Below are 17,976 nucleotides of genomic sequence, written 5' to 3' on the forward strand. Positions count from 1 at the left end.
TCTTGGTGGCTTTGGCAATTTTCTTGTTCACGATAAAGCCCACTCCTCGGCATCTGGTGGTGTCATTTCTCTATCCAGGCTCTAGCTTGGATCTCATCCTACCTCTCCCATCGTATTTTCAGTGTCTCTTCTGCTAACACCTCCTCCTCCTCCTCTATTGATCTCTCTGTGGGGGTACCCCAGGGCTTTGTCCTGGGACCTCTTCTCTTTTCTCTGTACACACTCTCTCTAGGTGACCTAATAACATCTTTTGGGTTTAATTATCACCTCTATGCTGACGACACACAAATATACTTTTCAACACCCGACCTTACACCTACTGTACAAACCAAAGTTTCTGAATGTCTCTCTGCTATATCATCCTGGATGGCCCTCCGCCGCCTTAAACTCAACATGGCTAAAACAGAGCTCCTCATACTTCCTCCCAAACCTGGCCCTACTACCTCCTTCCACGTTGCTGTTGGAACTATGATCATTCACCCAGTAGCCCAAGCACGCTGCCTAGGGTGACACTTGACTCCTCTCTCACATTCGCCCCTCACATTCAAAACATTTCTAAAACCTGTCGCTTTTTCCTATGCAATATAACAAAGATACGCCCTTTCCTCTGTTGCTCGACTGCTAAAACTCTGACTCAGGCCCTCATTCTCTCCCATCTTGATTACTGTAACCTCCTGCTGTCTGGCCTTCCTGCCTCTCACCTGTCTCCCCTACAATCTATCCTAAACGCTGCTTCCAGAATCACTCTACTCTTTCCTAGATCTGTCTCAGCATCTCCCCTCATGAAATCCCTCTCCTGGCTTCCGATCAAATCCCGCATCTCACACTCCAATCTTTTCCTCACTTTTAAAGCTGTACACTCTTCTGCTCCTCCTTACATCTCAGCCCTAATTTCTTGTTATGCACCATCCAGACTCTTGCGTTCTTCTCAAGGATCTCTTCTTTCCAACCCCTTTGTATCTAAAGACCTCTCCCGCCTTTAACCTTTTCACTGACTGCCCCACACCTCTGGAATGCCCTTCTCCTTATTACCCGACTAGCACCCTTTCTATCCACCTTTAAGACCCAACTTAAGACACACTTGCTTAAAGAAGCATATGAATAGCACTGTGGATATTCTGAACACATGATACATAAAGCTTGGCCCCCTGCAGACACACTTATCAGAACTCCCTCCTACTGTCTCTGTACGTTCTCCCTACCTACCAATTAGACTGTAAGCTCCTCGGGGCAGGGACTCCTCTTCCTTAATGTTACTTTTATGTCTAAAGCACTTATTCCCATGATCTGTTATTTATATTATCTGCTATTTATTTGATTACCACATTTATTACTACTGTGAAGCGCTATGTACATTTATGGCGCTATATAAATAAAGATATACAATACAATACAATTGCCAGAGTAATACACTGGGGCCTATGCACTAAGCTCCGTTAATTAGCGCTGAAATGGGTTATATCACTCGGCCGCAAAAGGCTGAAGCCATTACCGCTATTCACTAAGGCTGTTTGGCGCGTTTACGGCCTGCCTTGAACAAAAATGCCATAGCGCGCGATCACCTTCTTCCCCCCCTGATATCGTGCTTAAAGTTAGATAGCACGATAACTATTATAAACAAAGCAGCCTGTAAGAACTGCATGGAGACACTGCGTCTCAATGCACGGATCTTACAGTCGATCGTGCTGTCCAAATATGATTTTTAATACTAGTGTACATGAGCAGGGGGTCTCCTGAGCTGAACCGCATTGTTCAGGAGATACAGGCCCCGTTATGGGGTGCCGGTATCCCCTGAAAAATTTCAAGGTCCGGTCACGTGACGCGGGAGCTTTAAAGTGCTGGGGATACTGGCACCCCATAACGGGGCCAGTATCTCCTGAAGTAGGGGGTCCTCGGACCTGAAACCAATGCGGTTCAGCTCAGGAGACCCCGTGCACATCTACACTAGTATTAAAAAACACATAACAATAAATAATAATTCATTACCATATCGGATAGCCGCTATGGTAATGAAGCTGCATTAATGTATTTTAATAATAGTGTGCGGGAGCAGGGGGTCCCTTGAGCTGAACCGCATTGATTAAAGGCTCCGGGACCCCCTGCTTCCCGAGTTACAGGCCCCAGTATGGGGCATCGGTGCCAGTGTCGGCGCCATCTTTATAGCGTAAAAGACGCAACGTGGGCTCAATAAAGATGACGTCCACACTGGCATCCGATGCCCCTTACTCAGGAAGCAGGGGGTCCCTGAGCCACAAATCAATGCGGTTCAGCTCAGGGGACCCCCTGCTCCCGCACACTATTATTAAAAATACATTAAAGCAGCTTCATTACCTTAGCGGCTATCCGCTAAGGCAATGAAGGGGTTAAGGCATAATAGCATGTTTATTGGGGACAATTGCCCCCAATAAACATTGCTATATACAACACACATCCCCCCGCCCCCTAACACATACACACTACAGTAATGGGCAAAATTACTATTATCCACATATGGATAATAATGCATTTGCCCATTAAATATACATTAATCACAATAAATACATTTTGTACTCACCCTTGTCCGGCACCCACGATGAAGGCCACCCTCATCTTCCTCCCCGTCCATACACTGGGGTGCTGAAAAATATACACAAAAAGAAAAAGTGCCAAACTAATGTCCCCTAACCCCTTAATGACATTAGCGGTTATTAACCGCTACAGTCATTAAGGGGTTAGGCCACCCTGACCCGATACCCATCCTTCACCCATTTATTTGTACAGTGGCTTCATCATGTATATATATATATATATATATATATATATATATATATATATATATATATATATATATATATACACACTGTATATGCATGATTAACCAATATACAAATAAATACTGTACATGGCCAAATACAAATTTCTCCAAATATCAAACAGCACCAAGCAAATTCAATATCTAAGAAATACAATTATAAAACTCAATTTGACAATGTGTACATGATACAATTAATCTGTGCATCATGTATACTATGTCAACCAATGCTCCAAATCAAATACACTAATCCAAACAAGATACAAATACAATCATTAAAGAAAAACAAAGCATCAACACAATTAAATTACCATCAATTAATCCAATCACCAATCAATTACAATCCAAATCAATTACACACTTCAAATCCTACAAGCAAACCATTGGGAAAAAATAATCTATGTCAAAGTAACCATCACACTAAATCTATCTTCCAAAAATGAGCCAATAAAATAATCTATAGCAACCAGCCTTTAAATAAACATTTGCAAATATGAAATGTACATTAGAAACACATTTTTACACAAAGCAGCAAATTGCAATTCCAAAAAATATCCAAACAAGGAAAGCCAACAAGTTTTTATTATACCTGTATGTATGTCGATCTATAGTTTACAGACATAAATACAGGTGCAATAAAAGAGCATCAAAAACAATTGAATCACATTTAAAATCAACATACAATACAACCACTGATTTGTCCTGTACGTATGTATATCCATAGTGATATACATAAATTCAGGGCAAATAAATGGACATAAAAAAATGGACGTCAGGAAAAAAATTCCAAAAAACCTGTAAAATACAAATAAAATACATTTATTTTGTTTACTTACCATTAGATGAACCACTCACAGAAATCAAGGGGAACCGGAAGCACTGGAACAGGTAATCCAACAACAGGAACCAGGTAACCATAAAATAATAAACCCTTACATTACACAAGTGTCTGTATCTTCTATATTCTATTTGTAATCCATAGTGGGGGTCTTCTCCATCTTCCTCTGTCTTCTTCTGTCTTCTTCCGGGGTCTTCTTATCTTCATCCGCCACGCCCTGGTCTTCTTACTTCCATAGGAGGTCTTTCCTCCTCGGCGTCTAGCTTCAAAATGAGATGACATAGGCTTTTATAGGCCTATGATGTCACATTTTCGTCTTATAGTTCTCACGGTCCTGATTGGGCCGTGAAAACCATGTGCTTTGGCCGACAAAAAAAAAATGATGACGTAATTTAAAGGCAATGAAAGCACAGCCAATCAGAATGGCTGTGCTTCAATTGCCTTTAAGATGATGTCATGAAAAGAAAGATGGCTGGACTCACATGGTACAGTAGCCAATCAGAGCGTGGGGAATACATCCCAACTCTGATTGGCTCAAGTACCACGTGACAGGCTTTCAATAACGTCACATCCATTCTCTTCAAAGCCTCTGTCACATGGTCTACTTAAGCCAATCTTTCTTTTCATGACGTCATCTTAAAGGCAATTGAAGCACAGCCATTCTGATTGGCTGTGCTTTCATTGCCTTTAAATTACGTCATCATTTTTTTTTGTCGGCCAAAGCACATGGTTTTCACGGCCCAATCAGGACCGTGAGAACCATATGATGAAAATGTGACGTTATACTGCTGCGGCACAGTTTATTCGAGCATTTGCCCGTTCTGTGCCGCAGCAGTAGCCTGGCGCGCGCCCGAGTGTGACGGGCGCGCGCCAAAGCAGCGGAAGAGCGCCCTCCGATCGGGGCGCTCTCCCTACCGCTGCCGGGTCCGCCGGGTCCCCCGGAACCCTCTGCCGCTGTCCCGCGATCGCGGGACACCAGGGCTCCCTCGGGGAGCCCTTGGACACGCGTGCAGGGGGCGCAGGCTCCCGATGACGCGTGACCGCGCGTCTATGACGCGCGGCACGCCGAGGGGCGGCCACTAGCAAGCCGGGAAATCTCCCGGCTTGCGGATCTGGCCGCACTGCGATAAAGTGTGTCGCCAGTGTAGGCCTATAAAAGCCTATGTCGTCTCATTTTGAAGCTAGACGCCGAGGAGGAACACACTAGTATTAAATACACTAGTATTAAAACACACAAAACAATAAATAAAAATTCATTACCGTAGCGGCTATCCTCTATGGTAATGAAGATGCTTTAATGTATTTTTAATAATAGTGTGCAGGAGCAGGGGGTCCACTTAGCTGAACCGCATTGATTTCTGCCTCAGAGACCCCCTGCTTCCCGAGTTACAGGCCCCGGTATGGGGCATCGGGTGCCGCCATCTTTATAGTGTCCAATTGTGGCCCACGGTGACCCGCGGAGACCACCTGGTGGGCCATGGTGCCTGGCGGGACCCACCAACAGGCCTCCAGAACCTGTATGAAACAAGTTGCTGGTAACCTGTAGGTCTGTGAGGTGACCCGTCAGGCCTACCGGGGACTCACATGGGCCTGGGGTATGAACCCTGTATGTAAAAGAATAAATCATGTATTTATGGGGGGGCACAGGGGGTGGGATATGTGTTTAATAAATATAATGATGTTTATTGTGGGGCTGTGTATTGTTTTTATTGTGGGTACTGGGGGTGGGGGGGGGTATTGGCCCCAAGGGTATGTGGGTAGGCCTCCCGGCTGGGTAGTGGGTGAGGGTGGTTAGGCCTCACGGGGTGGGGGGTTAGTGGGGGAGGGTATGTAGGCCTCCCGAGTGGTGGGTGAGGGTGGGTTAACCCCTTAAAGCCTGCAGCGGTTAATAACCACTATGGTGATTAAGGGGTTAGGGACATTACATTGGATGTTTTTATTCTTGTGTATGTCTTTCAGCATCGGAGGGGGGGGGGGTGGGCAGGATGAAGATGAGGATGAAGACGGCCTTCATCGTGGGTTCCTGTAAAAGGTAAGTGTAATATGTTTTTACTGTATTTATTGTAATTTATATGTATTTAAAATGGGCAAATGCATTATTATTCATATGTGGATAATAGTAATTTTGCCCATTACTGTATATATAGTATGTGTTAGGAGGGTGTCTTTAGTTATAAATATTTTTTATTATTTTTGGAGACGCAACATTGGTACCGCAGGCCCACGGGTACCCTGGGAATCCCACGGGGACCTCGGGACTCCCGCAGGGACCCCGGGATGGCCGCGGGGACCTCGGATTCCCTTGGGGATCCCCGCACTCCCGTGGGGACCCCCGCTTGGTGATCCGGGGACCCTCACCCCCAGACAACGTGGGGTCAGCCGGGGACACCAGCGCGACCCCTGGGCTCCCTCGGGGACCCCCGCGGGGTCAGCTGGGGACACCCGCTGGCCTGTTATATGGGTTTTGCGCATGCAAAAAGGTAAAGCAATAATTTTTTCTAAGTCCAGCTTTTTTTGGTGTCTACTCTGACCTGGCTTGTTCTGATCAATGCAACTTTCGCGTATGCTAAGGTTGCGTTGCTTAGTGCATCCCGCTTAAGGGCAGAATTTAACACAAACAGGGTTAAGAATGAGCAAATTTGGACTTAGAAAAAATTCCGGAATAAAGTCAGTTTTAGACCGCAAAGTGCCTGTTTGCGTTGCTTAGTGCATCGGGTTGAGCGCAAAATCATGTTCTAAGAGCACTTTGCGCTCTAAAAGTGACTTATCAGAGCTTAGTGCATGACCGCCTTAAAACCACTTAACGGAGCTTAGTGCATAGGCCCCACTGTGTGCTCGCTGGAATTGAAGAAGCCATTGCCAGTCCAATGTATTTCATTGATGCCCAATATGTAGATGTTCAGTCGATTCATTTCCCTTTTCACAATGTTCAATTTTCCTGCTTTCAAACCGTTCACATTTCACGTTCCAATCTTGTATGGTTTTGTGCAGCGCAGAGTGGTTGTTTCGCTGCGGGCCACATCAGCAGATGGGAGCCCATCGGATTTATCCTATCCGCGTCATCACTGCCCAAGCTATTTTGACCTCCTCCTTACTCTTCCTCAGTTGCATTTCGGGTACCTTCCTGCCTAGGGGTCCCACTTTTCAGTACCATGTTGGAATCATTGTTGCGTCATTGATCCATAGAATATTTTTGGCAGAATACTGGGGTAGGTTTCCAGGTCCATAGCCGTTCAGCCTGCATACTTACAGTTTACTGTTGCCACCCCCAACACTACGATGAGGAGAACGGTTGGAATTTGAAGGGGGAATAAAATATTATTAACATATAAATCACAATAGGTGAACTACTATATATACAGTGAAATCTAAAATCCCCAATGGTGAGGTATAAGGTTGGCTTGGAGTATATATATAATCCGCAATGGGTATTAAATACACATCACTATAGTGTATATAATAGAGCCAAGCAGGAAAATGTATCTTGTGTGTGTATCATAAAGCATAGCCGTATTCCGGTGACCTGATTTAAGGAACAACTCAAGGTAAGAGAGAGTCTTAATAAGGGGCCAAATCAAGGTGTGCAGACAGTTCCCACCTTAGGTTCAGACACAAATCTTGGTCTATATTGGTGTACATGTTTCATAGGCCACATATATTGAAATATGTCAAATAAGTTTGTACATTCAGCATAATTAAATCAAATAGTAGCACAATATGGCTGAGCTTTTCGCTCCTCGCAGGCGGTCGCTACTTGGCCTGAATATCTCCAATTATACACTTACATATATTTCTCCTAGGTCCCATATAGTCCCTCAAAAGCTCTTCACATGGTGAAGGAGGCGGACCAGTGGTTTTAGTTTATGGTTTCATGTGCGCTATACTGCCCTCTCCGGGAATAGATATATATTGTGTTCTGCTCCAACTGCCATGTCCCACACCAACATTAATATATAGTTACATAGTAACATAGCAGATGAAGTTGAAAAAAGACATACATCCATTAAGTTCAACCTATGAAGAATTTAGACGACAGATACTTCATCCTATATCCCAACTTATAGTGTATTGATCCAGAGGAAGGCAAACAAAAAACCTTATTGGACTATCAACTTTTGTTCCATTTGTTGGACTCAGATGGCATGGAAGGCACCAATGTCATTGGATGCATGCCGTGTGCTGAAGTCCTTTTCCGGTTGAGCAGCACCGCTTCTGTGTTATCTAGTGGTGGAGCCCAGAGACCTACATACCTTGCTTACCTTGATGTCCCTGATCGGATGGTGACATGGTGAATGGCAGCTTCCTAATACTTTACGGTTTATGACTACATGCTTTTAACCTGTTTTTATTTTGTACATACATATTTCACTACTGTAATTATCCAACCATTTTTATAATAATAGTACACCATGTGAGCTCTTTGTGCTTTCTTTTTTTTATTCCTTCTAGATCCCATGTCGAGTCATCCTATTGGATTAGCAGCAGACTCTGATACTGTATCTCCCAAAGGGATGTTATTGGCTACCTGTTTTTTATTCCGTGCTTCACATGTTTGTTCCTCTTCAGTTTTAAGCCCATACTTTATATTCACCTATCATATTTTAAGTTGCACTCAATTACACTTTTTGTGCTATCACTTCATACACAATAAGTATTTTCATGAATACAAAGTGTGTGCTTCAGATCATTTTTTATCTCACATACAGTAAACTCCTGGTTCCCGAAGTGCTGGAACCAGGCTACAGAATATAATATCACCTAATGTGGACACAGTTCACAGATACAGAACTGGTACAGAAACTGTATATACATAAATAAATATTATTGACATGTAAGGGTAATGGTGTGTTTAACCTTTATTTAGGAGCAGCCAAATCTGACCCCTACTATCAAAATCCTCATCAGTATGAATGGAAGTGGCAGTTCCCAAATAGGCAAAAGGTATTGGGTCAAGTATGGAAGACCCACCAGGATTCCCATAGGGGCCCAGAGTAATTTAATTAGTATCAATAATGGTTCCGAAACAACAAGGTGGGGTTGTGTTTGACACCTTCTCAGAGCAACTAAATCACTGTACCTTCATTTGTGTCAAGAGTGGGCACTGATGGAAGAACTGTATTCATGTATATCTTTTATAAAATACAGTACAACATTGTTAACATGTGTATGAGCAGTCCCTGTGCTTGGGGACACGAATAAATGACTGTTGCACTACTACAGTTCCTAGTGCCCATTATTCTACAACCTTGCAACTTCATTGCCCAGCCGCCTGAATGTAGCAACCTGAATTTCCCTAGAAGCCTGGCAAAGAGGTGGAATAATTGTGCCTATCACTTTGCCGCCGCTTGTACAGAGTACTTCAAGAAGCTCCTATAGAAAACTCCCGAACAACAAAAGACAAACAAATATACAAGCAGCGTAATGTGGGTAGTCTGGGAAACTTGAGAGAAAACCAACTGGACTATGGTAGAAGCCTCTGTCTGTGCTTCATCAGGGGGAGGTGTAAATGTTGCGCCTGATGGTTATTAGCTCCTATCATCCAATCAGTTGAATCCTATCCTATTTAGCCATCTGTTGGTCTAATCTGGGAATAATAATATAGTACTGATTGGAAACGATCGAGTCCACCAAAACCAGTGATATAGATTTGGGTGACATAAAAAATTACAATGTTCTGATTAAATGAAGAATCTTAAATAGAAAATAATTTTAAAAAATATAGAAATATATAATAAGTGATGAATATATACATAACTGATTTAAGATAATATACAGTGGTTAAATTAATAATAAATATAATCCTTGTAAATATTCACACATTTTAATGTGCAATAGTGAGTAAACAATTGTAGAAGAAGAGATTGAGCAAAGCAAAAATGAAGGGCTGGAGACAGGTAAAAATTAACTAAACATTTAATGGGCATAATGGCCAAAAAGGACGACAAACAGTGAGGTCCTCTGATGCGTTTCTTGCTGCGAAGGCGTTTTATCAAAGAGTGACCTATGCTCTGTGAAAATATTCCTTAAATAGCCGTCTCCTGATCTGAGAGTAGTTTGTGACAACACCACCTGATCTCACTAATCACCTGGATGCCGGTGAATTAGAATGGAAGCCTCTAGGCTTGGACCACTAACTCTGTGGAGAGACCGCTTATAAATGAATTTGACAAAATTATAAAATTGACACAAACAAATGTCATGCTGCAAGCATGTAACAAGCAGTAAGGAAATATGAAATGTGTCTATGTATACACAACATATGCACCCACATTGAAACATTGTGAATACATGTGAACAAGACAGTATACATAAAAACATTAACATGCTCCATAATATAAAAATCTACTATACTTATAAAAGCAGAACACACAAAATACCCATGAGAAGAAGAAAATATGAGTATGAAAAAATGTGTGACGTGATAATTATAAATATATGATACTATTAAAATGTGTAAACAGTACAAGAATAAATCCAATATCTTTGTATAATATATAAAAATAAAGTGATAAAGACTAGAAATATAAAGAAATATAAAAAAATATAATAGACAATCTTACTTTCTCTGGTGTTGAGCATGTTCACGCCCCCTTCGCTGGGGGTAGGGGGAGTGGAGATTGATTGAACATGCTCAACAACCGAGAAATGTTTTGGATTTATTGTTTAGACATTTTGTACCCTGTGGGCATTGACGTAGAATGGGAATTGAAACATGTTTTATGAATAATATGACGTTGTTTCAATTTTCACAAATAGCCATATTTCTACTTTTTTTTAGCCCACATACAGATTAGCTTCCCTCGGGTGTGCTGCTTTTGGTGTATTTCAGCATGGGCTTTAAATATGTGCCCATATAGTCCATACAACATGTTAGAAGGGCCTTACATATTGTACATTAACATTCGACAACAAATATGATGAAAGAGTTCATTAATTATATTCAGCCCTTATATATCTTTAATGCTAAATATACTGTATCAAGAAAAGGATATATATTTACCATAATGTAAGTTCATCTAACAATTGGACATATATTTTTAAATTCTGGATTTCCATGGATCTTCGGTCTTCCAACACCATTCAAATCATGGGCACACATCCTTCTCTTTAGGGGTTATGTTTATCATTATATTGTCTGCTCACTCAGAACATATGAATATGGGATTTCATCAGATACTTTCTTATTTGTCCATGATGTGGGAATTTGCATCAGACCTTTTTCCAAAAATGTAAGTCTTCAGAGTATAATCATTGTATGTGAAGTATATATTACTTCATATCCAATTCACATCAAGTTGCCATAATTGGTTCACATCTATAAACAACTTAGTGACTTAAGTTGCCTTTGTCACATATATTTTCAACTATTCCTTGATATATGGTGTTTATCCTCCTATCGGATTCATAGTACAATTGTCTATTATATTTCTTGATAGTCTTTATCACTTAATTTGTATATATTATATAAAGATATTTGATTTATTCTTATTTACACATTTTTATATTATCTTATATTTATAATTATCATGTTACACATTATTTCATACTCATATTTTCTTCTTCTCATGGGATATGTGTGTTCTGCATTTATAAGTATAGTAGATTTTTTAATATTATGAAGCATGTTCTTTTTTTTATGTACACTGTCTTGTTCATAATGTTTCAATGTGGGTGCATATGTTGTGTATACGTAGACACATTTCATATTGTCATACTGCTTGTTATATGCTTGCAGCGTGATATTTGTTTGTGTCAATTTAATATTTTTGTCAAATTCATTGATAAGCGGTCTCTCCACAGAGTTAGTGGTCCAAGCCTGCATGCTTCCATTTCCATTCACCGGCATCCCAGTTGATTAGTGAGATCGGGTGGTGTTGGCGCGAACTACTGTCTGATCAGTAGACGTCTATTTAAGGAATATTTTCACAGAGCACAGTTCACACTTTGAAAAAGCGCCTTTGCGGCGAGAAACACGTCAGAGGACCTTACTGTTTGTCGTTCATTTGGCCATCATGCCCATTAAATAATTAGTTCATTTTTACCTGCCTCCAGCTCTTTGTTTTTTGCTGTGCTCAATATCCTCTTCTACAATGGTTTTCTCTCATACAACTCCGGGCTTGATGCAAACCTAATGGAACCGGGCTCATTCACTGGTACCGTGAGTGACCGCTACCAACTTTTTAAATAGTGGGACTGTTCATATATTAGCCAGTGGTTACGGTTCTTCCTCACCAAGTGTGGAGTTGTGCGAGAGGGCTTATACGCTCATGGAGGGAGCTCATAAGTGTAAACTTATTAGAGTGACTAATAAATATAACACATTAATGTTTAAAGCAAAAAAGGTTCACTAAATAAAATGTATTAATTTTAATTACCAATAAACCATAGTGTCAATTGATTTGGTATCACTAGAGTCTATAGCAACATCAACACAAAAAAAATATATAAAAATGTACATACAGTATTAGTACAACGAAAATATAATGTTCTTAAAACATACATTAGACAAAATATTTTTTACATTTAATATCAGGTTTTTTTTGTAACAGTGGAACCAAAATAGGGTGTAATCCAGTATGTTCCAATGGTTTAGGAGGGATTTTTTTAATCGATTTATGGGCCAAATTTCATTTGGTACTAAATGTTGACAACTAAATGTTGAGGAAAAAGGAGAGAGATCCAGCGCTACACGGATTTCAAATTAATGAATTTATTGTGCCACACGACGTTTCGACCAACAGGTCTTTTTCAAGTGACAAGGCCTTGTCACTTGAAAAAGACCTGTTGGTCGAAACGTCGTGTGGCACAATAAATTCATTAATTTGAAATCCGTGTAGCGCTGGATCTCTCTCCTTTTTCCTCAGTGTACTTTGGAAATTCCTGGCAGGTACTTCCTTGAACCAGTAGCACCGGTAAACTGTATGTATTTGTTTATATATTGTGGTGTGCAGCCTTAACCCCCCTTTACATTGACAACTAAATGTTCACATTTTTCTTTCTTTTTTTTTCTTGCATCACATTCTTTATTACTACAGATTTGTTTATATCACCTTGTTTCTCACTGTGTTTTTGTTGGTCTTCTTTCACTTTCATAGTGTTGTTTTACTTTTTATTTTGATAATATATAGATATAATATAGAGCTTCTTTTCATCTTTTTGGCTTTGTTTAAGGAGGAGTAAATAAGGCTGTTTTCATAGCCCTTCTGTACAAATCTGTCTTTGAGGAGTTTTGCTTGCTCGTCAAAGGTTTAGATGTTTGTATAATTTCTTTTAAGCCTTGCAAATTGGCTATAGAGGATATTATCAATCGATTTTTTTTGTCATGACAGCTAGATGGATGTAGATAAGAGATGAAAGTGGTAACAGTGATCATAACATGGTTTCATTTGAAATACATTATCAAATAAACAGATTACTTGGGTTCCACACTTAGAAAGGCAGATTTTAATAAACTGGGGACTAATCAACAAGTAATACATTGGGATGATGCTTTTGCAGGGAAAAATGTGGAAGATAAATGGGAAGTCTGTAAAACATTGTTAGAAAAGCACTCTCATCAGTTTATACCCTTGGGTAATATGTATAAAAGAAACAAGTCTAAACGCATGTGGCTAAATAATCAGGTATAGAAGAAAATGGAAAAGAAGAGACAAGTATTTACTGTATATTCTTAGTGTCCTATTCATTAAACAAAAAAGAAAATACTAAGGTATTAACTAAAAAGGAATTCACAAGTAGCACACCACCAAATAATATAACTTAATAGTACACTTATTAATACATGGGTTACATAAAACATATCTATGTACAAAGAAAACAGGGAATAAAATACACAGTATAAGAGCGTAACTCCAACCGATATATCTTACAGTAACTGGTTGAAAAAATGCCAGTGTAAGAACAAGTGATTGTGCACTAAAGGGAGTAAATGTCACAATCAAATGAATGTGGCCCAATGATAAAGATAGTAATATTGCTGTTCATATGTGGGTCACTGAACTCTCTATAAATCATTCAGTAAATATAGGAAAGGGAGGCTAAACATAGGGATTAGTGTCAACTTGCACAAAGCAAGAACAAACACAGCCTTGATGTACACACTGAAGAAAAGATGTTCTCCGGCGCGTTGTCTAAAGTATATTCGTTTTAGTCCAAAATAAAATAAAAGAAGATAGAAATGTATCAATACAGGTTAATTAACCCTTAAAGTTCAAACATTTGAATTCATGTACTTACAATTTTGCATAGCTTGTGTTGTAATTCTTTTCCTATCTGGAATGTCAGAGGATAATCTGAACAGGCTAGGTCTCCAAAACATATAGAGTTACAATGGAAATAGGAGAGAAAAGATCATGGTACAATAAATGTATTACAAAAGACTAGATTAAGAACAATATTGCACTTACAGTCAGTATAACCAAAAACTTTTAAGTGCATGAATTCAAATGTATTAACTTTAAGGGTTAATGAACCTTTATTGATACATTTCTATCTTCTCTTATTTTATTTTGGACTAAAACGAATATATTGAGACAATGCGCCGGAGGATATCTTTTCTTCTTTGCTCACATTTGGAGGGACGTAGCACTCTCTCCTGGACTCTGGCTGCTAAATCTAAGTATATCTATATTGGATTCATTACCTTCCTCGGTTAGCACTATTAAGTTTGTTATCACTGTATATTTGTCATTAACTCATTTATATTAGATTAGTGTTTAGCGCTGCTTTTTTCCTTTTGTTGATATACAGTACACACTACACTAAGCTAGTATACAACTGGATGTTATGGGCCAAAGGTCCACATATAGATGGCACATAACAGAAAATAAATGCAGACACCATTATGGGTTTGTTTTTATAATACTGAGTGTTCTCTACCTATCGTATTTTAGGGATTTAGAATGTTACAATTTAACTTTCACCTACACAATGATCAAACTAACAGCTTGATCGACTGGACACATTATCATCTATGTGGTCTAGTAACATTATTGGGGCATTTACTTCTGGATGTCAGACTCACTGGTGACTGACTAGCTATTATTTACCTGCTATGCATCTGTTTATTGGCAAATTGCCAATTTTATGCAGATAAGTGCAATTGCCAATAAACCGATGCAGAGCAGGTAAATAACAGCTAGTCAGTCACCAGTGAGTTTGACATCCAGAAGTAAATGCCCCAATAATGGTACTGGACCACATAGATGATAATGTGTACAGTCGATCAAGCTGTTAGTTTGATCATTGTATAGGTGAAAGTTAAATTGTAACATTCTAAATCCCTAAAATACGATAGGTAGAGAACACTCAGTATTATAAAAACAAACCCATAATGGTGTCTGATATCATAATTGACGTGCCCGGCGCACGTTTCCCCCCAGCTACAGAGCTTTGTCAGGGGCAATTAGCGAAGTACTCAAAATACTAATCTTTTATAGGGCGCCGTTACTATGGTGATCAATTCACCTCTATGATTGGTTAAACTATTACATACAAATTCACCTCAATGTCATACCAGCTGGTCTGTAATCACTGCGCAAGTGTGAGGATTTTGAGATCCCTTGTTTCAACCAATCATCTGCGCATGTGCAACTGACTCAGTTGGTTTCTTCAGACATTAAGTGCGCATGTGTCAGAAGGCAGAATTAAAAATCACAATGGAATATTGTAGTTGCAGGCAGTGTGAGGTGTAGTATTTTTTCGCCAATGCAGAATCACTGCTCATGCGTGAAAATAACTGCTCTCAGTCTAACAGTGCAACATATAATGAACTTACACAGTGCACTGCGCATGTGTAAGGAAATAGAAAAAAAGGAGAAAATCTCTCCATTGCACATGCCTAGACTGATAAAGCAAAAACTGTCAATAAGCTGATATTGCACATACTGAGGACTTTAGAATTGGTACATACCGAATATTTTAATTATCACTGATAACAAATATGTAATGATTAATCATGTATGTTACTAGACATAATCACTAGTTGGGAAAAATAAATAATTAAATATTTAAATATAATATTTAAATTGTCATATCATGCATGTGACCATAGCAAGGATATTGATCAAATACTATCATAACTTAATAATAGAATAGTTAGTAAAGACCAAACTAGGGGGACAAAATATAATCAATAATAGACAGATTCATTAATCGATAAAAGGAGTGAAGGTAAAGCCCTCATTGAGGCCATTGGGACTACGTGTCTTCAGTTTATAAATCCACTCGGCCTCAATGCGTAGTAACATTTTGTCAGTGTTACCTCCTCTGCTTGGACTTTTCATATGATAGACGCCTGCAAAAGAAAGACATTTTGAATCACCGTTATGGTATTGTTGAACATGTCTAGCCACCGGTGTGTCATTTGAATATTTGATGGAATTGGCATGTTCAAGGATTCGTCTGCGTAGCTGTTGAGTAGTTTCACCCACATAACGTTTGCCACACATGCATGTAATAAGATAGATAATGTTTGTGGTACGACAGTTGATGAGTGAATCCACTGTAAACTCTTCAGTTCCATCATAATTTGGAAACATTTTAGTCGTAAGGACAAATTTACAGTCCTTGCAACCCTGGCATCTGAACATGCCTTTAACGGGTGAGCTGAGTCAGTTGATATTTTGAGGTCGCTGATACTCCTATTCACTAAACTTCAACAAAATCAGTGCATTGCCGATCGACTTTCCATTGTTTTATCGCGCTATAAAACATGTTGGTAAAAATAGTATTCACTAAGAAAAAATCCAAATTTTAAAGTTCGTTAAAAAAATGCAGCAACGAATAACTTGTTTTTTATTCTAAGTTCTATCGCGCTATAAATCCTATCGATCGGCAACTGATTGAAACTGCAGCCTGGAACAGCTGCATGGAGATGACGCGTCTCCATGCACAGCTCTTACAGGCGATCATACAGTTTCAATATTAATTTTAAAACTAGTGTGCAGGAGCAGTGTGTCTCCCGAGCTGAACCACATTGATTTCAGCTTTGAAGATCCCCTACTTTTAAAGACACAGGCCCAGTTATGGTGTGTCGGTATCCCCACAATGTTAAAATCCTCCACCTCAAGTGACTGGGAGATTTAAATCATGCAGGGGGATACCGGCACCCCATACTGGGGCCTGTGTCTTGGGAAGACCCCAAGGGGTCTTGTGACAGATTTCATTTTTTCAAAGTGTGTGACGTCATTAAAAGGGAGTGACGTCACATTGTTTTAAAAAAAAATGAATCTGTCACATGGTTTACTACAACCAATAAGATTGGGGATATACCATGTGATACCTCACATGGTATATCTCACAATCCAATTGGTTGAAGTAACATGTGATGGCAGGCAACTTGTTTTTGGTGATGTCATCTTAAAGGGAGTGAAGCAAAGTTTCCTGATTGGCTGGCTTCCCTCCCTTTAAATGATGTCACATCCTTTTTAAAAAAAAGAGGTTCTGTCACATGGTAAACCATCCAATAGGATTGGAGATGTATCATTTGACAGTCAAATGTGACAGTGGTGGGATTCATAAATTTTAGCAACAGGTTCTCTCTCAGCGTACCGCCCTTTTATAGTGAAAAATAAGAACCAACAATATTTTATTGAAATACATTATTTATTTGCCTTTCTTAAAATATTTCCACATCGCTACTTCATTGTCATTATACTGATTCTTTTGTTCATCTTTCACCCTTTTGTCATCGACTGTGTTGTTAATTCTCAGCCACGTTTGAACTGAAGGAGTGGGGTCCCAGGAGTCCAATGGAAGGCCAATCATATTAATTGTCATCAAATTTGCGACATTCTGAACTGTGAGACGGCTTCTTGTATCTGAATATATATTATTAATTGTAGAAAACCCTCTTTCTGCCTCTGCAGAACTAACAGTAACGGTATTGATAATATTTTTTGCCCGGTAGCCGGATGAAAAATGTAGTTTGATGCCTAGTTTTTGGCAGAAAGCTCTCCAGAACTTGGAGACAAACTGTGAGCCTCGTCCAATACAATGACTTGCGGTGTCTCGTGAAGTATGAAGATGTCCTTTATGAATATTTCGGACAGTCTGGCGGCGGAGGGTAGACCCTAAGTGGAATAAAATGTGCTTGCTTCGAGAAGCGGTCTATTACCACTTGAATAGTATCCATACCCTTGGTTTAGGGCAGCTCCACAATGAAATCCATTGACAGATGGGTCCAAAGGCATTCTGGGATATGTAGGGGTTGAAGAAGACCTGGGGGTCTGTTGCGGGGCATGTCGTTCTGGGCGCAGATGACCCAAGACGACATGAAGTTCCTGGTGTCCTTACGCATACCAGGCCACCAGAAGGTGCGTTCCAGGAGGTCGATAGTCCTCCTAGT

The sequence above is a fragment of the Ascaphus truei genome, chromosome 4 (genome assembly GCF_040206685.1).
Source record: "Ascaphus truei isolate aAscTru1 chromosome 4, aAscTru1.hap1, whole genome shotgun sequence".
Lineage (NCBI taxonomy): Eukaryota > Metazoa > Chordata > Amphibia > Anura > Ascaphidae > Ascaphus > Ascaphus truei.